Source organism: Felis catus, chromosome D1 (genome assembly GCF_018350175.1).
Source record: "Felis catus isolate Fca126 chromosome D1, F.catus_Fca126_mat1.0, whole genome shotgun sequence".
NCBI lineage: Eukaryota > Metazoa > Chordata > Mammalia > Carnivora > Felidae > Felis > Felis catus.
Window position 1 is genome coordinate 53,832,401 of NC_058377.1, and position 25,258 is coordinate 53,857,658.

The following is a 25,258-nucleotide window of genomic DNA, read 5'->3' on the forward strand; positions in this document are numbered from 1 at the left end:
CCAAGTTTGAGGACAATAGTAAATGGCCACCTTGAAATGCACTATAGGAACGCATGCTTCTCTAATACACTCTTGAGAAGTGATAGCATGTCCCAGCATTTTAGTTCCTTTTTCTTCACTTCTGTTTCCTGCTTTAAGACTTTGGATATTTGTTAAGGTTTTGGTACTACTGAACACATATGGAGGAAGTTGCATTCAAGGCATGTGTGTGTGATTCAGTAGACATTTGTACCACCTGTGTTCAAGATGCTAGCTCGTCCCTGAGAAGGTAAAAGAGATTAAAGCCAAGAATTAGAGATTATGACAAAAATTAGCTGTTCATTCTCTAAGATGAAACTGCTTTATGTATGTATTTGAGGTTACAGTGTTACCAATTACAAGTGGCATGGAATCTAGAGGAAAATTAGGTCCATGAGGATTGACTTGGTCAGGAAAATCTTCAAAATGAATTTGTGACTTGAGTGTAACCTAGGGAGAATATTCCTCACAGGGGAACACTGTGAGCAGAGTCAAGTAATTGAGTGTGGGGTTTTCCTTGGACTCTGGATGGACAAATTAGAAGGTTCATATTGGTAAGTGATAGAAAATAAACTTGGATAGCTATAGGAATGAAAAGATGGAGCAGATTTTTAAAAGAACTTTATTGAGATATAGTTTACATACCATAAAATTTACCCACTTAAAACATACAGTTCCATGGTTTTTAGTATATTCACCAGATTGTGCAGCCATCAGTTACTACAATCTAATTTTAGGCCTTTTCATCACCCCAAAGTGAAACCTGGTACCCATTAGCAGTCCCTTCGCATTCCCACCCCAGCTTTAGGGAACGACTAAACTGCTCTCTATAGATTTGTCTTTTGGGGAACATTTCATATAAATGGAATCATATAACATTTCTGGCTTTTTTTCACTTAGCACGAAGTTTTTGAAGTTCATTCATGCTGTAGCATTTATCGGTACTTCATTCCCTTTCACATTCAACTAGTATGCTGTTGTATAGATGTACAACATTATGTTTATCCATTTGGCAGTTGTTTGGTATTTGGGTTGTTTCTACCTTCTTTCTGGCTGTTATGAATAATGCTACTATGAACATTTGTGAAAACATTTCGATGAACATATGATTTCATGTCTCTTGGGTGGAATTGCTGAGTCATATGGTAACCCTGTGTTTAATATTTTGAGAAGCTGCCAAACCATTTTCCAAAGTGGCTGCACCATCGTATGTTACAACCCACAATGCATGGGGTTCCAGTTTCTCCACATCTTTGCCAACCCTTATTATTGCCCTTCTGTTTTTGTTTTTTTGTTTCTTAAACGTAGCCATACCCAGAGGGTATGAAGTTGTATTTCATTGTTTGCTTTTTGCTTTTGACCATTTGCAATTTATATGTAAATGTGTAATTCACGTTTAAGTTTTTAAAATTACAATTCTGTTATGCCAAAGCGTGATAGATAAATGGTCACACATTGTGAAATTAAATTAGGCTGAGAAAATCTAAAAGTAATACTTCATATAATAGGAATATTATTCAAGCCTAGAAATTACACATTTAAATACTTTTTAAAGCTAAGAATGAACTGAAAGTGTAAGCCTATTAAATGAAACCCAAGAAGATGTGTAATTTCATAGCTGAATCTCCTACTGTGGGGAGTCTCATACTAAGATTTTCATGCTGAATCTTACACTGTATATTGAAGTTTGGCATTAGATTGGTTTGCTTTTGTGTTTGTGTGTGTGGTAATACATGTAACATAAAATTTACCATTTTAACCATTTTTAAGTGTACATTTCAATACAATTAGTTCTGTTTACAGTGCTATACAACCGTTACTACTATCTATTTCTTAAAACTTCTTCATCACTCCGACAGAATCTCTGTGGCAGAGCTCTTGATTCCCCTCTCCCCCTAGTAACCTCTAATCTACTTTTTCGCTCTATGGATTTCTTGTTCTGGAATTTCGTATAAATGGAATCATACAATATGTGGCCTTTTGTGTCTGGCTTCTGTTGTAGCATGTATCTGAATTTCATTTCTTTTTATTACTAAGTCATATTATACTGTGTGGATATACCATATTTTGTTCAACCATTTATTCACTGATAGACATTAGGTTGTGTCTACCTTTGGATGTTATTGATAATGCTGCTCTGAATATTTGTATACAAGTTTTTGTTTGAACACTTGTTTTCGGTTCTTCTGAGTATATACCAAGGAGCGGAACTGCTGGATCATATGACTATTCTATGTTTAACTCTTTGAGAAACTGCCAAATTAATTTTCCACAGTGGCCGCACCATATTATATTCCCAGCAGCAGTGTGTGAGGATTCCAGTTTCACTGCATCATCGCCAATGTTTGTAATTTTCAGTTTCTGATTATAGCCATTCTAAAGGATGCAGTATCTCTTTGTGGGTTTGATTTGCACTTCCTTAATGACAAAGAATGTTGAGCATCTTTTCATGTGCCTGTTGGTCATTTGTATATCTTTGGAGAAGTGTCTACTTAAGTCTTTTTTCAATTTTTTAATTAGCTTATTTGTCTTTTTGTTGTTGAGTATAGGAGTTCTTTTTCTATTCTAGAAACAAGTCTATTCCCTCCATTTCTCCAGCAGTGTGAATGAAGCCTCTGATGTTGCCCCTGGGTGGCACAGCCTTGGTATGCCCATAATCTCCCAGAGATGGCATTGATTCTGGCTGGACTCTCTGGCCATCTCTTTCCCATAGCACACCCAGCTCTTAAACTCCACCAATTCCAGGTGATTGCACTATTGTTTTCAACAATATTCCGGAGCATAAATTGCTTCACAGATTGATCCAGTCAAATTCAGGCCCCTTTAAAGGTGTACTTCCCAAAGTCAGTGTTTGAATGTATCCTGAGCCCACAAAGTCTCCTCCCTGCTATCTCTCAGGTTGGCAGTTTAGTCTTTGTCTCCAGTGAATCTGTCCATAGCTAGCATTAGCCTTTTAGCACAAGCATTTTTTAAGAGTACCCTTAGGTTTGAACTTCTCCATACTCTGTTGCAAATGAAGTTGGTTTCTTTAAAAAAGAATTGAAAGTGCTTTTATAGCCTGCTTCTATCCCTGGGCAAAATCCCTGAACCAGGCTGTGGTACTGGAGGCGGGGACAATGGACACTTCTCTCTAAGTGACATGCCGATATAGCAACCGAGCTCCACGGAGTGGGTGGCAGCCCCATGTCTCCTCGGCTTGCCTCTCCCAGTGTGGAACCCACACCCTGTGAGGCTGGGCAAGAGAATCAGGGCCCAGTATTCTTAGTGCCTTGCCCAAGGCCGAGCCTCCTTCTGATCAGCAGGGACTGGGCAGAAGAAGGGAGACCCTACCTCTTGGCCACATTCACCCAGAACTTAGCTTCAGCAGTAGGTAGCTGTGGAGAAGGTGAGAAATGCTGGCATGCTGTCCCTCCTGCTAAGGTAGTCCTCCAGCTGGGAGCTGAGGTTTAAAAAAGCCTTCTTTCATTGGCTGTTTTATCTATCTGGAGTGGAGTTTCTGTCATGCTGAGCTGTGATGGGGAAGGGAGGGGGAGTGGGTTGTCATTCAAACACCACTTGTCCTTACCAAGTTTTGGTAGATTTTCTTGAATAGATGTTTCTTCATTTGCAGTATGTCCTTAGGACCATTCCCAGAGACTTTGAATAGCTGGGGTGAGGGTAAGGTGTGTTTTTTATTTTTTATTTTATAGCTTTCATCAGTTTCACTGAGGAGTGGGTCTGCGCAACTACCCCTCTGTCATGCCAAAGGTGAGAGTTAAAAAGGGGGAAAAAGACTCATTACTTTGAACTACTTTTTACCACCACGATCCTCAGTTTTCTCACTTGTAAAATGTGATTGACACTATGCTTATAAGTTGTAAGGATTAAGTGACACGTATGAAAACTTAAAACTGCTTTTCAAAAATAAAAGCTCATATGCAAACTTAATAAGATAATAATATGCAAAACTTAATAAACAAAACTTTCTCTTTTCCAAACTGTTGTGCATTCTAGAAATGGTAACCATAAGTTACTGGACCTCAGAAATTTTACTTCTTTTATGTTTTTATGGCTAAGTCATTTATGACACACATCATTTTGGTTCTGCTTGATGTTTCCACTTTTTTAATACTCTTACCTGTTTCTTTTAAACCTTCAAGATGGTATGAGGGCTAACCCAGTTCCAACCTCTTTTCAGAACAACTTTTTCTTTTTTTTTTTTTTTTTTTTTAATTTTTTTTTTTCAACGTTTATTTATTTTTGGGACAGAGAGAGACAGAGCATGAACGGGCGAGAGGCAGAGAGAGAGGGAGACACAGAATCGGAAACGGGAAACGGGCTCTGAGCCATCAGCCCAGAGCCCGACGCGGGGCTCGAACTCACAGACCGCAAGATCGTGATCTGGCTGAAGTCGGACGCTTAACCGACTGCGCCACCCAGGTGCCCCCAGAACAACTTTTTCATCTAACATGAAGCTTTTCCTTCTTCCAAATCCTGTTGTACTTGTGTTCAGTTGCTGTATAGCCTATTTTGACATTCAGTTGTTCTTTACTGGGTTTTTTTTACATCTGTTTTGTTTCCTCATGTAGATTGTAAACTTCTTGTGGGGAAGAATTGTGTCCTCCACACTACCTGACATTGGTGGGACATTTGGATACTTGGGCTTTTTTTTTTTTTAAGTTTATTTATCTATTTTGAGAGAGAGAATTGGGGAGAATTGGGGAAGCAGAGAGAGAGAGAGAGAATTCAAGCCGGCTTCACACTGTCAGCGCAGAGCCCATCGTGAGGCTCAGACTTACCAATTGTGAGATCATGACCTGAGCCGAGATCAAGAGTTGGACGCTTAACCAACTGAGCCACCCAGGCACCCAGGATACTTGTTTTGATGAATATTTTCTGTGGGCGCTTTTAGCTTTGCAGAACTTTCAGCTTTAAGATTAATCCTTTTCTTCTTTGTCGAGAATGTTCATTTCTGCTAGAGGCATCCAGTTTCTGCCATGTGAAAAATGCCTACAACACATATCTAGGAAAATAGATAAGAGACATACATACTAGTGTTTGCCCCAGCCGGGGGCCTACTGTTTTGTGTGCTTTGAATTTTTAATCATCTGCTTGTATTACTTAAAAACAACAACAACAAAAATATGTAAAAGTTAGGTTGTTCACAAGTGACAAAGGGTGTGTCAAAAATTAGTTTCCCTTCCACTCCTGACTCTCAGCTACCCAGTTCTCCTTGCCCTAGGCAGTCACTGTTCTCGTTTTCTCTTGAGAGTTTGTACCAGCCTTTATTTCTGTCAGCAATATGCGTGGGTGCTATTTCTTATGAATCATCTGTCAGTGTATTACCAAATTTTTTTAACTTTTCTTTTCCAATTTTAACCAGATACATTACTTTTTCAATGAAACTAATTCAAGAGAAGAAAGAAAATATCACGGTAGATTAAGAGAAGCAAATCTGCTTTCTGGGGCATTGAGAAGAGCACTGACTTTACTGTGTTTTTGCTGTTTCCACTGTGAAGTGAGGATTTTGTGAATCAACACATGGTTTAAAAAAAAGAAAAATCCCTCAGACTGTGAGCCCATACAGCCTGCTGCTACTAGGTCTCATTCGGAAGACTGAGCTATTTCTTCCATCCTACGGCATCCACCAAGTAGAGTACGTTCTTAAAATGATCTAATCTCATCAGCCACACGACTGGACTAAAATTGCACTATTTGATTCATCTTGTAAATATTTGTTAATCCTCCTTTCTTGTGAAAACTACTGTGCTAGTTAGTGCTGTTTGACTTACAAAGTTATTTCCGTTTTGCTTCTCAGCAAATGAATTTGCAAGACATTTTTAAATGGGAAAAACAAAATCCAGAATAATAAATGCCACCAAAATAATGTGACTTTGAAAGCCAGACATATTAAAAGAAAATTGCAGATATTACAAGGATACATTTTAAGTCAAATCATTAAGAATATAAAAACACTGTGAAATCTGAATCCAGTTATGCTTGGGTTCATAATTTTAAAATAGTTTTACTTTGATTCAGATGCCAGTATTTTACCCTGATGATAGATCAAACTAATAACATCTAATGTTTTGTACAGTATGTTAAGTCAACTAATACTTTTATAGTACTTGATTGTATATATGTTATTTCATTGGTGTTTTTTGTAATGTTAGACCACTAGACAGGCTTTCTAAAAGGACTAATCCCATTTTATTAGCTTTAAGTAATCCAGGCAGAAAAAGAAAGAGAAATAACATTTATTGAATACCAAGTATATTTCAGGCACCATGTCAAGTTCCTTTATATTATATCATCTTTTCAGCAACCTTTTGAAGTAGGAATTTGTTTGCCTTTGGGAGAACAAATACCGTATGTTTCTTGTACATTATTGTATAATACCTGGTACATTCTCTGGCACGTGGTAGGTGCTCCATAAATATTTGTAGAGTAAGTTCTCTTTCTTTTTTACATGAGGAAACCAGGCTCAGATTTAAAAACAAAACAAAACAAAAAAAACAGCTTACCAAAGACCGCACAGTTAAGGGACAGAGTTGTAGTTTAAACAAGAACTGTTTGGCAGTCAAGTAAATGCTGTTTGTACACATCACATTGACTCCTGAAATTGGCTTTTGAGAAAGATACCAAAACTTTAAAGTTTGAAGTTAAAGATTCTTCATGAGGTAGCAGACTACTGTTAAGGGCTGAGCACCACATTAAAATAAAGTATCCTTGCCTTTTCTTTTTTGGCCATTCTTCCCAGACGGCCTTTTATTTTCCTTGGGGAAGGAGAATAACAACATTTACTGATAACCTATGGTTGACAAGAGCTTTAAGTACTGCTTGTTTTTGTATAAGTAACCTATGAGTAATTCTTAATTCATTTTATTAAATATCATGTAGATATCAAATAATGCAAGCTATGTAGGCAGTGTAAAGCATACACCTGTACCCGTTACTGAACTTAAGAAATAGAACATTGTTAGTACCTTTGATCCCTCATTTTGTGCCTTTCCCATTCCATCTCCCTCCCTTTTCCTACTGTGCCAATTTTATGTTTGTTTTCCTGTGCTTTAAAAAAAAAAAGTTTTAGGGGTGCCTGGGTGGTTTAGTCAGTTAAGTGTCGACTTCAGCTCAGGTCATGATCTCACAGTTTGTGATCAAGCCCCATGTTGGGCTGGCTGCTGTCAGTGCAGAGCCCACTTCAGATCCTGTTTTCCCCTTTTTCTGCCCCTCCCCCGCTCTTGCTTGTGCTTGCTCTCTCTCTTTCTCAAAAATAAACAAACATTAAAATAGTTTTAGGGATGCCTGGCTAGCTGAGTCTTTTAAGTTCAGGTCATGTTCTCACAGTTAGTGAGTTTGAGCCCTGCATTGGGCACTGATAACTGGAGCCTGCTTGGGATTCATTCTTTCTCTCTCTCTCTCTCTCTCTCTCTCTCTCTCTCTCTCTCTCTCTCCCCCCCCTCTCCCCCCCTCCCTCTCTCCCTCCCTCCCTCCCTCCTTCTCTCCCTCCCTCCCTCCTTCCCTCCCTCCCTCCCTCCTTCCCTCTCCCCTCCCCACCTGTCCCTCTCCTGCTCCTGCTTTCTCTCAAAATAAATAAACTTTAAAAAGTAATAAATAAAAAAAATATTTTTACCACATGGGTGTGCTTGTAGGCAAAATATTGTTTCTTTTTGCATGGTTTTCAACTTAATATAAATGGAATCATACTATTCTGTGATAAGTTGGATTTTTGTTTTTGGTGTGGTTTTTTTTTTCCCCTCTGTATATTTCAATTCAATCCAAATCTCTGGGAAATAAGATTTAAGCATTAGTATTTTTTAAGGCTCTCCGGGTGATTCCAATATGCCTTCAAGACTATTTACGAAATAGTGGAAGTGCATGTTTATAGTTTCAGTTTTGCTACATAAATCCAGATTTTTACTGAAAGAGAAGAATGTATTCAAACTCCCACCAGTAGGGTGTGCTGTTCCACATCCTTGCCAACACCTCATATTTTTTAGTCTTCTAAAATTTCACCAATCTCAGGGATGTAAATGGGATCTTGATGTCATTTTCTCTGATAAATATTGAGGTTGGGAATGTTTTCTTATGGTTATTGGCCACTCATTTCTTTTTCTATAATATTTTCTATTGTGTTGTCTTTTCATATCAGTGTTTTTATATTCTGGATAATATTTACCCTTTGTTGAGTGTATTGTTGCAGATATTTTATCTCAGTTTCTGGCTTGCATTTTCTCTTTCTTTATAGTATCTTTTGATAAACAGTTCTTAATTTGAATTTAGTCAAGCTTCAGTCATTTCCTTTATGGTCTGTGCTTTTGTATCTTGCTTAAGAAATCTTTTATTGGGATGCCTGAGTGGCTCAGTCGGTTAAGCATCCAACTTCAGCTTAGGTCGTGATCTCACGGTTTGTGAGTTTGAGCCCTGTGTCGGGCTCAGTGGTGACAGCTCGGAGCCTAGAGCCTGCTTCTGATTCTGTCTCTCTTTCTGTCCCCTCTCCCACTTGCACTCTGTCTCTCTCAAAAATAAATAAACATTTAAAAAAGTTTTTTAAAGAAATCTTTTATTGTCTCCTAAAAATTTTATAGCTTGTGCATTATACATATGTCTTTAATCTACCTGGAATTGAGTTTTGAATATGATGTAAGAGTCCCGGTTTTTTTTAATGGATAACTGTTTCAGCACTGTTTATTGAATAGTTCATTTCTCTTCTTGTGATCACAGTTGCCAACTCTGTCATAAATCAAGTTTCCACATATGTGTGTGTTTCTGTATGTTGTATTCAGTGGTTTATCAGAATATTCCTATGCCAATACCTCACTCTCTCAATTGCTATAGCTATTTGAGAAATCTTAACATGTAGTAAGAATCTTTCTACCCGTTCTTAGGAGTTTCTTGGCTATCCTGGATCTTTTTCTCTTCCATAGAAATTAATCAATCATGTTGACAAGCCCCAAAAGGAACTCTATCTGGACTTTAATTGGAATAGCACTGATTCTGTAGATCAATTTGGAAAAACTGGCATCTTTATGGTATCAAATTCTTATCCCTGGACATGATAGATCACTCTGTATTAGGAGTTTTTAATCTTTTTCAAAACAGTTGAATCATTTTCTTTATACAGATTATGAATACCTTTTTATATTTAATCCTAGGCACTTTATATTTTTTGTATTATTAAATGTTGTGTTTATCTTTGGAAGTATATTTTCATTTATTGGGTAGTTTTCAATACATATGTATTAGAACAAGATTATTATATATGCAGATATGTAATATGTTTACTGATATTTAGTATACTTTATCTGCCATTTAGTGGTATGTTAAAATCCTCTGGTACGTTTTCCATTTTTTCTCATAGTTTTTGCTTTATGTGTTCTTTAGGCTATGTTACTGGGTATATACAAACTTAGAACCACTTGTTGATTAAAATCAATGTGTAGTTTTATAGTGGGCCTCTTTCATTCTAGCACTGTTTTTTGCCTCATTGTCTATTTTGTTTGATGTTGACTTCACCGTACTAACTCGGTTTTGATCAGTATTTGGCATGCTTTTTACTGTCACTCATTGTTTTACTGTTAACCTTTTGATTTTGTCTTATGTTTAAATTGTAATCTTGGAAACAGCGTATAGTTTAGATTTTTGAAAACATTAAATCACTTAGTCTTTGCCCTTTTCCTGTTTAATTTAGTCCACTAATGTTTATTGTGATTGCTTATGCATTTGGATTTCTTTTAAACATCTTACTTGGTGCCTCTGTCCTTTTTTTTTTTTCTTTAAAAAAAAAGTTCCTCCCTTTTTTGCCTTCTTTTGAAAAAATTAAAATCTTTTACTGGTTCTTTTTTCTTTTTTTTTTTTAATGCTCCTTGTTTAGAAGAGACTGCTGGGGGTAAAGGAAAAAGGAGAATTTGAGGCAGTGATTCTCAATCTTGACTGCGTGTTTAATTCACCTAGAAACATTAAAAAGTATGAATACTATGAGGCACCTGGGTGGCTCAGTTGGTTAAGCATCTGACTTCAGCTCAGGTCATGGTCTCATGGTCTGTGAGTTCAAGCCCCGTGTCGGGCTCTGTGCTCACAGCTCAGAGCCTGGAGCCTGCTTCAGGTTCTGTGTCTCCCTCTCTCTCTGCTCCTCCCCTGCTCATGTTCTATCTCTGTCTCAAAAATAAATAAAAACATTTTTAAAAAATTTAAAAAAAAAGTATGAACACCTGGGCTGTGCCCCCAGAAATCCAAATTAATTGGTCTGAGATGTCATCTAGCCTGGGGAATTTTTAAAGCTTACCAGGTGCAGTCAATATTAAAAGCTACTGCCTTTGGAGAAACTCTTAAATATACGACATCAAATGTAGAAACAGGCTTAAAAAGCTAGTTCATTATGGTGAACATCCTTTTCTCCCCTATACCTATAACTCTTTTGCCTCTACCAACTAGGAGAATTCACTAGCTAGTTCAGTTTTTTTCCCTGTTATGTACTAGTAAGCACAGCTTCATATTGTGTCATGTTGAGAATTTTTATTAAAAATTGTTTTTTAAATTAAAATGAGCAGGGGAGCACCTGACTGGCTCAGTCAATGGAACATGTGACTCTTGGTTGATTTGGGGATTGTGAGTACCAGCCCCACATTGGGTGTAGAGATTTCTTAAAAATAAAATCTTTAAAAAAATAATAAAATGAGCTGGTTCTCAAATCTTTATCCAGAAGATAAAGCTGACACATGAAACTGTAGATGGAATAACTATTTAATTGGATTGTATATGGTAATTGTACAGTATTATTAAATGTCAAATGTAGTTCACATTTTGTTTGGTAAGTCTGCTAGGAGAATTCTCTGACAAGAGAAATTAGGTGCTAGAGTGGTCAGTGATGTCCACAGGACAAAGTAGGCAATTTGTGACTCTTTTTGATATTTGTCTTTGATTTTTGCTCTTAATTTTATCTTTCACTTTCTGCGATGAATAATTGTAGAAAGAGAAGCACAGTGAGTAAAATATATAGTGTATTAGGTATTGTAGTGACTGTCTCAAAAGGTAGCTCCCTAGTGTACTCTGCTTCCCAGTGTTAAAACCCTTCTGTTGTCCCCTCCCACACTTCATTTGAGCCGTTTCTGTGTAACCAGTAAAGCAAGATAGAAATGAAGCTTCCTTAGCTAGGTCAAAACCTTAGTTTCTGCCTTTGGTCTTTTGGAATGTCAGCTCTAGGAGAAGGCAGCATCTGTATGAGAAGTCTGACTGCCATGAGACCATCATGCTTTGAGCTAGCCCACACTAGTCATGTGGGAAAGCTAAAGACAAAGATTCCAGGCCAGCACCCAGCTGTTGGAGCCATCCCAGCTAAGGTACCAGACTTGTGGTTGAAGAAATCATCTTGGATGTCTAGCCCAGTTGAGCCTTCAGATGACTTCAGTCCCAGCAGCCATTTGGCTGTAACCACATGAGAGATCCCAAGCAAGAACCACCCAGATGAGCCTAAGCAACCCACAGAATCATGAAAGATAGCAGTAGATGTTTATTTTAAGCCACTGAGGTTTAGAGTGCTGTGTTACTCGGCAATGGATAATCAGAACAGATGGTGATTTGTACTGTGGAATAAATTAAAGTCGGGGAAAAGAGGTTAGGAAGTTGTTGGAAGGGCATTCAGGTTTAAACTGGCTGGTCAGAAAAAGACTCAGAAGATATTCAAACAAAAATATGATGGATGTTAGGGAGTGATTGAGTAATGTTGATGCCTGGGGGAAGAACATTCTTCAGTCAGAAGGAACAGCAAATACAAAGGCCCTGTGCCTGAAGCTGCCTAAAGTTTTTTTTTTTTTTTTTAATTTTTTTTTCAATGTTTTTATCTATTTCTGGGACAGAGAGAGACAGAGCATGAACGGGGGAGGGGCAGAGAGAGAGGGAGACACAGAATCGGAAACAGGCTCCAGGCTCCGAGCCATCAGCCCAGAGCCATCAGCCCAGAGCCATCAGCCCAGAGCCATCAGCCCAGAGCCCGACGCGGGGCTCGAACTCACGGACCGCGAGATCGTGACCTGGCTGAAGTCGGACGCTCAACCGACTGCGCCACCCAGGCGCTCCCTAAAGTTTTTAAGAAATAACCATGAAGACCAGTGTAGATGTAGTGAAGGAGGGGAACTCAGACTGGTGGTGTAACAGGTTGGGAGTAGGGGCAGATGATCTAGGGCTGTGATGTTTAACTTTGTAAGGTGCAATATAACAAGTGTGTTGTGATAACCTCTTTTTCTCTTGAAGTATAGATAATAGAAGCTTTTAAGCACTTTATTTTAAAAAGAAAATAATACAGTGTTCCCAGCTTCCTTATAAAGAAGACATTAGGTGAAAGTAATATAATTTGCATATTTCGTTGTATGAATGCTGTGGTGTGACAAGTCTAGATAGGCAAGCCATTATATAGAGTTGCTCACACTTTGAGAGCTGTAAATTAGAATTTAAATAGATATGTTGTATTAGTGACTCTAAAGCCATGAAATGTTGCTAATGATGATGGGATTTTGTGATATAGTGAATGATTCTTGGTGTAGAGTTCTACACCAAAGTGCAAGCTTCCCTTAATTAACATGGAAGATGCATCCTGGAAAATTCAGAGTATATTGAAAGAACAAAATTCACATAATTCACAAGAATGTTCCATGGAATATTTGAAACTGATAGTACCCACTAAACACCAATACTTCTCCCTAATCATTGTGATGATCAAGATTCCTACTAGAAACCTCAGATAGAGGGCTTTACAAAAGGCCATTGTGAGAAATTTAACTTGTAGTGAGATGCAAAGTCATTAGGGAGTTCTAAGCAAAGGCATGATGTAAATCACGTCTGTTTTAATGAAATTACTCTGCTGTATGGAGAATAAATGGTAGGTGGGTAAGTACAGAAGAAGAAGAACTACTTAAGAATCTAATGCAGTAATCCAGGTAGACAGATGATAGGGGTTTAGACCAGAGTTGAAATGGTAGATCCTAAAATGTGGTTAGATTCTGGATATATTTAGAAAGTAGTTTATGCATGTCAGCACCAAGGCACATTTTTTGTTGTTGTTGTTTTTGTCATCTCTACTCCTGGCCTGTATTTTCCCAGTAGTTATGATGGCGAGTCCACATCTGTTAAAACCTTTAAACTTTTAATATGGAGGAGATTGTTTTTTTCTACAAATGGTTGTTTCCATTGCTTATTTTTTATCATTTTATTTTTTTAAATTTTTTTCATCATGGTAAGTGTACTCTTTAATCCCCATCCTGTATCTCCCCCCATTCCCCTCCCCACCTCCCTTCTGGTAACCATCAGTTCCTTCTCTGTAGTTAAGAGTCTGTTTCTTGGTTTGTCTTTTTTTTTTTCCTTTGCTCTTTTGTTTTGTTTTTTAAATTCCACATGTGAGTGAAATCATATGGTATTTGTCTTTGACTTATTTCGCTTAGCATAATACTTTAGCTCCATCCATTTTGTTGAAAATTAAATAATTAAATTAGAATACATTAATTAAAGTATGAAGTTGACTTTCCTTTTTTTTTTTTTTTTTTTTTTTTTTGTTAACATGAATTTTAATGTTTCTGGTCCAGACATTAGAATTTAGTTAAGTGCTCAAATGAAAAGGTCAGCTTCATAAACACTAGAAAACTCTTTTGAGCCTATTCTTTTTAGGGCCAATGCCATTTAATTGTTTTGAGGAATGGATTTTTGTTGAAAGTCAGACACTTATTTTATGGTTGCCATCCTTGAAGGAAGCATTCCATGGCATTGTTGACTTAAGGAGACACTTTGATCTCCAAAAATGATACAAATCTTTTTTTGATGATGTTTGAGTAGCACCAAAATGATGACATTTATATTCATATGCCTTATAATAGTTTGTTCTTAAGTACCACAGCCACAGGTGAAAATGACCAAGCCCTTCTGTTCCAAGTATCATCATCTCGCTTTGCTCCACACAGCAACTGCAGGAAAATGTTTTTACATTGTTGATTGGATTCAATTTTTATACTGGGAGGAAGTATGGGACATAAGGGACAGGCTTTCTTAGAAATTTGACAAGGATTCAAGATGCTTGGTGCAATTTTGTTTTATAAAGATTTGAGTGTCTATTATGTCTAGTGGTAGCCAAGTCCTTTAGGAGGGACGAAAGAAATATAAAATAGTCCCTATCAGGAAGGAACTAGGGAAGACATGACTGCATACAAAGTTGAATAACATTATAAACCAGTAAATGATTAGGTGGAGAAGATTGGTGAAACATTATATCTCGGGGAACAGCAAAAACAAACACTGAGGGTAAGAATGACTAAGGTAAATGGAGGGAACAAGATCAGTTAGGTTTGAAGAGTATTTTCAATATGTTTTTCTGTTTTTGAGAGGTTTTAATTGAAAATAATAGAAAGAAGCCTGAAAAGGTAAAGGAGCTTAGAACAGAGTAGAGGACACACTGCAAAACCAGTGAGGATTTATAAGCTCGATGAAAGCATCAAGAATAGGGTAGAAGGAGGGAGAGATAGGAGTAGGTAGTAGATCATGGACGTAAAATCTAGATATGAAGTGATACAGACCAGGTCTTGGTAGCGATGGTAAACATGGAAAGGAGGGAGCGAAAGAGAAGTTTTAAAGTGTTGACGAAAAGGTTTGGAACCAATGCTTTTATGATCAGAAAGAGCTAAAGGGGAATTTTTCTGATAAGTCATATTTCAAATTAGCCTTTATTACTTGAATGTTTCCCTCCCGCCTCCTCTTAGGGTTCTCACTTTTTCCTTTACCTCAGTAAATGTGAGATGTTCATTTAGTTGATACGTACAAGTGGTTTGGAGACTTAACTCTGGACAATAGATTTCCCTTCTCATGGAAAAGGGCTAGAAAATGGGACAAGCTAGAAGCATGTCATATGCGTCTTTATAGCCCCAGTCTGATAACTAATATGGCACAATTAATATTTTTTAAATGATAATGAAGAAAATGGTTGCTACATTTTCCCTTACCCCTTCATATTTGGGAGCAAATTTGACTTTTGGCAATTAGCATTGTTTCTCTCCTGAAAGAAAAAAAAGGTAAGGCAGCATTGTTTATTCACCTTTTGTTTTGCCCCCGCCTCACCCTCTGATCTTACAGACAACCAAACCCATTTTCTTGTTATTTCCTTTGTTCTTTCTCTCTTTCTCGACTGCTCAGCAGGAAAGCGGACTGTTTACAAACAGTCTGAGCTAACAACTTCCTTTTCTGCTGATCAAATAGTTGCCAAAATGAAACCTTTCACAGGGCTGAGGGTGGGTGTTCTAGCTAGTGGGTGTTCTGGAATGTAAATGGATCTTTATTTTAAGAAAGATTATTTTTATATTAGAAGTTCAGTGTATACCAAGATACACACATTTGTAGCGATTGGAAAGTAAGGAAACATGACCTGGACTTACTGGAGATTATTGAATCATTGAAAGACCTACTTACATGGCTTGTTAATAGTAGGAGACTCTCAAAACTACCGTAATCAGCAAAGTAGAATATAGCTTGTTGTGCCTGTTTTCCTTGGGTTTGGTTTTTATAGATGTGGGATGCAGTCTATGGCATGTCAGGGCAATTGCTGTGACAGGATACCAACCCCCTTTGAGACACAGCTTGACAGGGAACATAAAACTACAAAACCACCAACCTTTGGGGACTATATGACAGATTTAGTTTCTGTGTTTTGTTTTATATAATCAGAATTCCATACTTAGGAGAGACTAATAGACTTTTTTAAAAAAGCATTTTGAATCCTATTGTGTTGTTTCTACTGACAGGAAAAAAAAAAAAAATAGAGCAACCTGGTGTATTAGAAAGATAATTGTACCAGAAACTGAGAAATCTGGATTTTACTATTAGTCTTGCCAAAAACTATTTCAGTATGACATTTGACTTAGCATTTAACACAACATTTTTAAGCATTAGGGTCTTTTTTTTTTTTCTTAATGGCAGTTATATTAAAGTCTCATCTAACTCAGAGATTCTTTGATTCTTTATTATATGTGTCATGAAAGGCATAGCCTCTCAATAAACCCTTAAATGCAGTAAAGAAAGAAAATAGGATATTCACTGGTTACGTGGAGCTTACAGATGGTAAGTAGTCTCCTTTTCCTTCATGCTCTTTAAAGGAAATTGCGGATTAGGGTAAACAGGGCAATGGCATGCTGTTTTGATTTTAGACCTTTTAGATTTCTGTGCCATGCTTCATCTTTATACATTCTGTTCTTGACTTTTCCTCCTGGGATTATGAGTAAATGAAATAGGGGCAAATGTAGGTGGGGGAGGAGGGGACAAAGCAGAAGATGGAAACAGGGTAAAAGGGAGTCAAATAGGATGTGGGTGCTTCGGTCACTTTGGAGGTCAAATAAATTTTCCATGGTTGATTGTCTTCTTTTCTACTGTTCGGTTTACTGCTCCTTACTCTCTCCTTGCTCTGTGTTTTACATGGAGTCAGAGTCAGATTTGTGTGGGCTTTTCTACTCTATTCCCTTGGGATTTTGAAACTACTTAGCTATATTTGTTCTGCTATGAGAACAGATTAAAAAAAAACAGCAATTCGAAATACTTATTTAATATTTTCTTGGAAATCCTCAAAGAAATAGAGAGAAATTTAGACCCCCATGATAGGAAACTCCCTGGGATACACATATTTAAAATTTTTTTTTCTTGACTTTGTATTTTCTGTCTTCCAATGGCAGAATAACCTAGCAAAAGAACATTTTCTGTTGTGCAGGATAGAGAAAGGCTGGGTTAAATTGGATTGCACTATTAAACTTTATGTGATCAGGGCAAAGTTAGTTGAATCAAAGCCCATTCGAGTGGGAGGAACTTTAAAATCATCCATTGTGATTTTCATATGTTTTTGCTCAAAAGTCATTTCTAAATAAAACCTTATACTGTGACCCAGTATATAAACTAGATAAAAGTAATTGTTTCTCAGGCAGTTCGAATCTGCATTGTTGGTCATTTTATGCTGATCGCCTGTATTAATATCAAGCAGAAAGTTGGAAGATTGCCAGAAAAATCTTAGTTATGTAGGACTCTGTACATATTGCAGGACAACCTTGACTCCTGTCCACTAAATCCCCCTAAAGTTTCCAAAATATTTGCTAGGAAACATTACCATCACCGTTGAGAGGCAGGAGTCTATGATCTCTCCTGCAGTAATCTTACCCGGTTCCAAGACTTTGTGTGCCGTCTACATACTGATGACTACAAACCGTTATCTCCATCGCCACCCTCTCTTTCTGGGCTCCAGATTTGTAAAAGCAACTGCCTACTTGATGTTTTTTCTTTGATGTCGAGTATACATTCAAACATAATATGTCTCAGATATAACTCTCAACTTCTTCTCTCCATAGCCTCTTCCTCTTCCAGTCTTTACCATCTCAATAAAAGCTACTGCTACCGGTTCAGTTGTTTATCAAGTAAACAACCTAAAAGTGAAACTTATTCATGCTTCTCCTGTCTTCCTCAACCCCACATCCAATGTATTAGCAGATTTTGTTGATTTACCTCAGTGTAAATTCTCATTATCTCTCTTTCTGTTTCCAATGTTACCCCTCTGATCTAAGCCACTGTCTTTTCTTGCCTGTGATTAGTCTCACCATTTACACTCTTGTTCTCCTATTATCTGTTCTCCTCTCAGACACTAGTGTAATCTTAATACACATCATGCCAAAACACTGCTTAAAATATTTCAGTGGTTACTCTGTGTTCTTAAAATAAAATCGAAACTTCTTATCATGATTTATGAAGGCACTACAGTGATCTCACTCCTGCCTGCCTCTCCAACTGAATCTGTTAACACACTCTCTCTCTAATCCTAATCTTCTCAAGCTACAGTAACCTGCCTTCTACTCCTCAAATGTATGAAGCCCCTTTTTACTTCCTGGACTCTCCACTAGCTATTCTTTGTGTCTGGAATATTCCTCCCTCATAGAGCAAACCTATTCTCGTCCTTGAGGTCCCTGCTGACCCGTTGCTGCTTCAGAACACTGCCCACCCCACTCCCCCATATCCCTGACTCATTTATCACTACTTGTACTTATCTTGAATCTTTATTAGTTTACATGTTCATTTTTTTTCTTCCCCATGAGGCAATATAAGCTCCCAAAGAGAGCTCTTTTATTCATTGCTTTGTCTTTTTGTCTAGCACGGTGCCTGGATAAAGGAATGGCTAGCATATACAGGTTATTATGGAAGTACATAGGAGGGGCCTTTTCCTAACCTAGGCTCAGAGTGAGCATTAGGCGTGGCCATTAGTAGTAAGAAGGCTTCATGGATCAGTGATTTTTATCAGCTGAATCTTGAAGGACAAGTAACTTAGTCCACTCAGGGCTTCTGGGTAGAGGGAGCAATGTACTGTGTACAAAGACCCAGAGATTAACGAGGGCATTTGCAATACAACTTGAGTAGGGTGCACAAAATGAGTATGAATTAGAGCAAGAAAGCTTTAGAAGGTTAATGCCATAGAAGGAAGTTTCTTTTATGCTAGTTCAGGGGAGGCTTTGGGGAACCATCAAAGGATTTTTGTGTTGTTTTCAGAGTAATCAAAATTTCAGTTTTATAAAGATTATTCTGGCAGGAGGCTTGTGGTTTGATGGGAAGTTTTCAGTATTGAAGACGGTGAGACTTCTGCCTATAATTCTATTTGGACATCTTCTATTTATTAAGGCTTTCTTTTAGGCCTTGATTGTGTTAAGTAACCTACTTTGTTTCCTCTTGGGGGAGACAAATTGTTTTGGTACAGCATTCCCTAAACCCCTTTACACTAAAAAGTTATGGAGGACCCTGACAAGCTTTTGTTTATATGAGGTATATTGATATTTGCCACATTAGAAATCAAAGCTGAGAATAATTTAAAATTTTTATTACTTCATGTAAAGTTACTTATAGACTCATTATTTTAGCATAAATAAAATATTTTCTATGAAAAATAAATGTATTTTCTAAAACAAAAATAATTCAGAAAAGTGGTATTGTTTTCTATATTTGTACATCTCATTAAAGTCTGACTAATATAAGACATCTGGATTCTCTTATTTCTGTCTGCATCTACTCTGTTGCAATGTGTTGTTTTAGTTGAAGGGGATTAAGATCTAGCCTCATATAGGTATGTAGTTGGAAAAGGAGTATTCTAGTAGTCTTTTCAGATTTCTGTGGCTATTCTTTGATATCACAATTGAACAAATGGTAGTTTTTTAAAGATTAGTTATGTTGCAGAATCTGTACTGATATTATAACGTACTGATCTCTTCCTTGGCTCTTGCTTATGCCTGGAATGCCCTTCCCAGTTCACACTACAGGCATATCCCAGAGACACTGCAGGTTCAGTTCCAGACCACTTCAGTAAAGTGAATATCATAATAAAGCAAGTCAAATGAACTTTTTGATTTCCTGTGCATATAAAAATTATGTTTACACTATACACGAGTCTCTTAAGTGTGCATTAGTATTATGTCTAAAAAAACACCTTAATTTAAAAATACTTTATTGCTAAAAAATGCTAACCATTGTCTGAGCTTTCAGTGAATTGTAACCTTTTCTTGCTGGTGAGGGGTCTTGCCTAGATGTTGTTGGCAACCGCTGACTGATCAGGGTGGTGGTTGCTGAAGGATAGGGTGGCCGTGGCAGTTTCTTAAACTGCCCCTGTCACTTGACTTTTCATTTCTTGAACAGTTTCTATGTAGCATGCAGTGCTGTTTGCTAGCATTTTACCCTCACAATTCTTTCAGAATTGGAGTCAATCCTCCCAAACCCTGCTGTCATTTTATCAAGTAAGTTTATGTAATTTTCTGAATCCTTTGTGGTCATTTCAACAGTCTTTATAGCATCTTTACCAGGAGTAGATACTATCTCAAAAAACCACTTTCTTAGCTCATCCACGAGAAGCCACTCCTCATCTGTTCAAGTTTTGTCATGAGATTGCAGCACTTAAGTCACATCTTCAGGATCCGCTTGTCATTCTAGTTCTCTTGCTATTTCTACCACAGCTGCAGTTACTTCCTCCACTGAAGTCTTGAACCCCATGAAGTCATCCTTGAGGGTTGGAATCCACAAACTCCTGTTCATGTTGATATTTTGACCTCTTCCCTGAATCACAAATGTTGTTCGTGGTATCTAGAATGGTGAATATTTTCCAGAAGGTCTTCTGTTTACTTTGCCCCAGTCTTCCTGAGAAATCACTATCTGTGGCAACTATAGCCTTGCAAAATGTATTTCTTACAGAAAGAGATTTAAAAATCAAAGTGACTCCTGATCCATGAGCTGCAGAATGGATGTTGTGTTACTTACAGGCATGAAAACACAATTCATTTTGTTGTACATCTCCATCAAGAGCTCTTGGGTGACCAGGTGCATTGTCAATGAGCAGTAACATTTTGAAAATAATCTGTTTTTCTGAGCAGTAGATCTCAACAGTAGGCTTAAAATACTCAGGAAGCCATGTTGTAAACAGATGTGCTGTCATCCAGGCTTTGTTGTTCCATTTATAGAGCACAGGCAGAATAGATTTAGCATAATTCTTAAGGGCCCTAGGATTTTAGGAATGGTAAATGAGCACTGGCTTCAACTTAAAGTCACCAGCTGCATTAGCCCCTAACAAGATAGTCAGCCTGTCCTTTGAAGCTTTGAAGCCAAGCATTGATTTCTCTTTAGCTGCAAAAGTCCTAGATGGCATCTTCTTCCAACAGAAGGCTTATTTTATCTGCATAGAAAATCTACTGTTTATTGTAGCCATTTTCATGAATTATCTTAGCTAGATCTTCTAGATAACTTGCTGTGGCTTCTGTATCAGCACTTGCTGTTTCACCTTGCATTTTTATGTTGTGGAGGCGGCTTCTTTCCTTAACACTCATGAACCAACTTCTGCTAGCTTCATATTTGTCTTCTGCAGCTTCCTCAGCCTTCCTAGAATCGAAGAGAGTTGGGGCTTTGCTCTGGATTAGACTTTGGCCTGAGGGAATATTGTAGCTGGTTTGATCTTCTATCCAGACTACTAAAACTTTCTCCATATCAACAATAAGGCTGTTCTGCTTTCTTATTATTTATGCGTTTACTGGATAGCACTTTTAATTTCCTTCGAGAACTTTTCCTATGCGCACAGGTGCACACAAGGTGGCTAACTAGTGCAAGAGAGCTGCCTTTCCACCTGCCTTGGCTTTCAATATCCCTTCCTTACTAAGCTTGATCATTTGTAGATTTTGATTTGAAGTGAGAGATGTGACACTCTTCCTTTCACTGGAACACTTAGAGGCTATTGTAGGGTTATTAATTGGCTTAATCTCAGTGTTATGTCTCAGGGAATAGGGAAGCCTGAGGAGAGGGAGAGAGATGGAACAGCCAGTCAGTGGGACAATCAGAATACACACATTTATCAATTAAATTCACCATCTTATGTGGCTGGTTCATGGTATCCCACAACAATTACGGATCTGATCACAGATTCCCATAACAAATATAATAATAATGAAAATGTTTGAAGTATTATGAGAATTCCTAAATGTGACATAGACACCAAGTGAACAGATGCTGTTGGAAAAATGGCACCGATACACTTGCTCACTGCAGGGTTGCCACAAACCTTCAATTTGTAAAAACACACCAAAATCCCACAATATTTGTGAAGCACAATAAAACAAGGTATGCCTGTATAACCAATATATTTATATACTTTCGTACTGTTACATTGAAATCCTTTGATCTGTATTACAATTTGAGTAATATATGTGGGATCTTTTTACCCATGTATAATTTTGTAGCATCATGTATTTGTTATTAGAAAATATTATCTGAGTTATACAGTTGTTTTAAACGTTGGCATACGTAAATTTATTAATATCCACTCTAAATATCATCAAAACAGTCTTTAAATATAAGGAAGCTATCAAGCTCACAGTGGCAGATTCACATTTTCCAAAATCCTAATTTTTGCTTGAAAGCTCAAATTTCATCATTGGGAAAAAAAAAATACTGTTGCTTGGTTTTTTTGCAGTGATAGCTTCCCTTCATTCATTTTTGAGAAAATGTCAGCCAAATATCCAAGACTGTTAATCACTCTTTCAAGTAAAATTGGTGTTCCATGAAATAAAGTAGCTTGTTCAACTCTCAGCTCAATCACACAGTGCTTTTGCCCGAGACAGCATTTGTACTTCAGTATATCCCCCGCTTCAGTGTTTTATGTGTACTTCTTGATTTGTCATACCAAATACTAAAAAGACTTGTACTAAGGGTCAAGATTTAACAAAATTAATAAATAAAACATCTTCATCAAAGACACTCTATTTTTGGTTTTTGGTGTGTTTTTTTTGTTTTGTTTTGTTTTTTGGTTGTTTTTTGTTGTTTTATTTTGTTGTTTTTTTTTTTTTCTTACTATTTTTAAAGCTTATTTACTTTGGGAAAGAGAGAGAGCAAGCTGGGGAGGGACAGAGAGTGAGAATCCCAAGTAGGCTCCACATTGCCAGCTCAGAGCCCGATTTGGGGCCCGAACTCATGAACCGTGAGGTTGTGACTTGAGCCAAAATCTAGAGTCAGATGCTTAACAGACTAAGTCACTCAGGCACCCCCATCAAAGACACTGTTAGGTGAAACTGGCTTGTTTTTGTTTTTGTTTTTGTTTTCATTGTGAATGCAGGTGGTGAAGAATACAAGGACTACTATTATAGTTTGGTGCCATTGCCATGATTTGAATGAGATGCCAGTAGTATTATGCAGTTGCTGCACCATCAGTGCAAATATCAACGGAGTGGCAAAGACAACTCATTACTATTATTATGACAATAATATGGCAAATTTGAGCTCATGAGCTTTCTGAAAAGATCTTGGGAAACCCCACCCCACATAACCACAGACTACCTATTGAGAATCATCACTACTTTGATACAGTACAGTGTGAAATCTTATACACAGCTGGTGGCAAAGGACATTGATGTAACCACTTGGAAAACAGTTTGCATAATCTACTAATGTCAAAGATAGGCATTCTCAACAGTTCTCCATGTAAATGCATGTCACTAGACATTAAAAAATGTACATAACAGTATTACTCATACTAGCTTCAAGTGGGAACAGTTCAAATGTCTATCAACAGAATAGGTGAATTGTCAAAAATTAGAGAATGGAATACTCTACAATAATAAAAATGAGGGGCGCCTGGGTGGCGCAGTCGGTTAAGCGTCCGACTTCAGCCAGGTCACGATCTCGCGGTCTGTGAGTTCGAGCCCCGCGTCGGGCTCTGGGCTGATGGCTCAGAGCCTGGAGCCTGTTTCCGATTCTGTGTCTCCCTCTCTCTCTGCCCCTCCCCCGTTCATGCTCTGTCTCTCTCTGTCCCAAAAATAAATAAACGTTGAAAAAAAAATTAAAAAAAATAATAATAAAAATGAATTTCAGCAAAACACAACAACATGGATAAGTCGCTTAAGTACAATTCTGACTGAATGAAGTCAAACATACTATATGATTGCCTTTATATAAAGTCAGAAACAAAAGTAATCTAAAGCTTTTTTCTCAGCTTTACTGAGGTATAATTGACACCTAAAATTGTAAGATATTTTAAAGTGTAAATGATGATTCAGTATACTTACACACTATGAAAGGATTCCCCCCGTGAAGTTTATTAGCACATGTACCACCTTACTTATATACCTTTTTTGGTGGGGAGGACATTTAAATTCTGTTGTCTTAGCAAATTTCAATTACATAATACAGTGTTACCAACTGTAGTCATCATATCGTACATTAGATCCTCGGACCTTATTTATCTTATAACTGAACGTTTGTACCCTTTTACTATCCTTTCCCTATTTTCCCCACTGGCTAGCCACCACTTTCCTACTCTCTGTTTCTATGAGTTTGGTTTTTTTTGGGTTTTTGTTGTTTTGTTTTTTAAGAGTCCACATTTAAGGGATATCATGAGGTATTTGCCTTTCTCTGTCTGGCTTTCTCCCTTAGCATGTTACCTTCGAGTTTCATCCATGTTGTTGCAAATGACAGGATTTCCTTCTTTTTTTTTTTTTTTAAAGACTCAGTAATATTCCCCTGTGTATGTGTGTGCATGCGTGTGTATATATGTGTATAAATACACACATCTCACAAATTTATGACATCTCACATCTACACATCTCACAACCATTCATCTGTTGACAAACACTTAAGTTATTTCCAGACCTTGGCTATTGTGAACAATGCTGTTACGAACATGGAGATACTCTTTGAGATAATGATTTCATATCCTTTGGATATAGACTCAGAAGCAGGATTGTTGTATCATATGGTAGTTCTATTTTTAATTTCTTGAGGAACCTCCATACTGTTTTATATAGTGGCTTTGCCAGTTCACATTCCCACCAGCAAACATAAAATTTTGAGTTTCCTTTTCTCCACATCTTCCCTGGCATTTGTTATCCCTTATCTTTTTGGTAATAGAATCCTAACAGCTATTTCATTGTGGTTTTGGTTTGTATTTCTCTGATGATTAATGATGTTGAGCACCTTTTCTTGTACCTGTTGGCCATTTGTATGTCTTCTCTAGAACAATGTCTATTTAGGTCCTTTGCCCATTCTTTAATTGGTTTCTTTATTTTGCTGTTGAGCTATATTGAGTTCTTTGTTTATTTTGGATATTAGCCCCTTATCAGATAGGTGATTTGCAAATATTTTCTCCCATTCCATAGGTTTCCTTTTCATCTTGTTGATGGTTTCCTTTGCTGTGCAGAAGCATTTTAGTTTGATATAGTCTTACTTGGGTTTCTCTGCTCTTGATGCCAAATCCAAAAAAAGTCATTGTCATGACCATTGTCAAGGAGCTTATCCTCTAGGTTGAAGTTCTAGGAGTTTTATGGCTTCAGGTCTGGTGTTCAAGTCTTTAATCCATTTTGAGTTAATTTTTGTGGAAAAAGTGGTCTAGTTTCATTGTTTTGCTTGTAGCTGTCCAGTTTTCCCAACACAATTTCTTGAAGAGACTACCCTTTTCTCATTGTATATTTTTGGCTCCTTTGTTATAAATTAATTGACCATTTATGCATGAGTTTATTTCCGGAATCTGTTCTGTTCCATTTATCCATGTGTCTGTTATTATGCCAATAGCATACTGTCTTGATAGCTTTGTCATATAGTTGGAAATCAGGAAGTGTGATGCCTCCAGCTTTGCTTTTCTTTCTCAAGATTGCTTTGGCTATTCAGTCTTTTGTGGTTCTATACAAATGTTGGGATTTTTTCTATTTCTGTGAAAAATGCCATTGGAATTTTTATAGGGATTGCACTGCAT

At 37.4% G+C, this 25,258-nt stretch overlaps 1 protein-coding gene and 1 pseudogene across 8 annotated transcripts in view; one reads left to right on the forward strand and one right to left on the reverse strand.

Moving 5' to 3' along the window:
• NARS2 (asparaginyl-tRNA synthetase 2, mitochondrial) overlaps window positions 1–25,258 on the forward strand; it is a 131,219-nt gene that overhangs the window by 15,127 nt on the left and 90,834 nt on the right. The window lies entirely within an intron of this gene.
• Window positions 216–23,968, reverse strand: LOC123380500 (annotated as a pseudogene).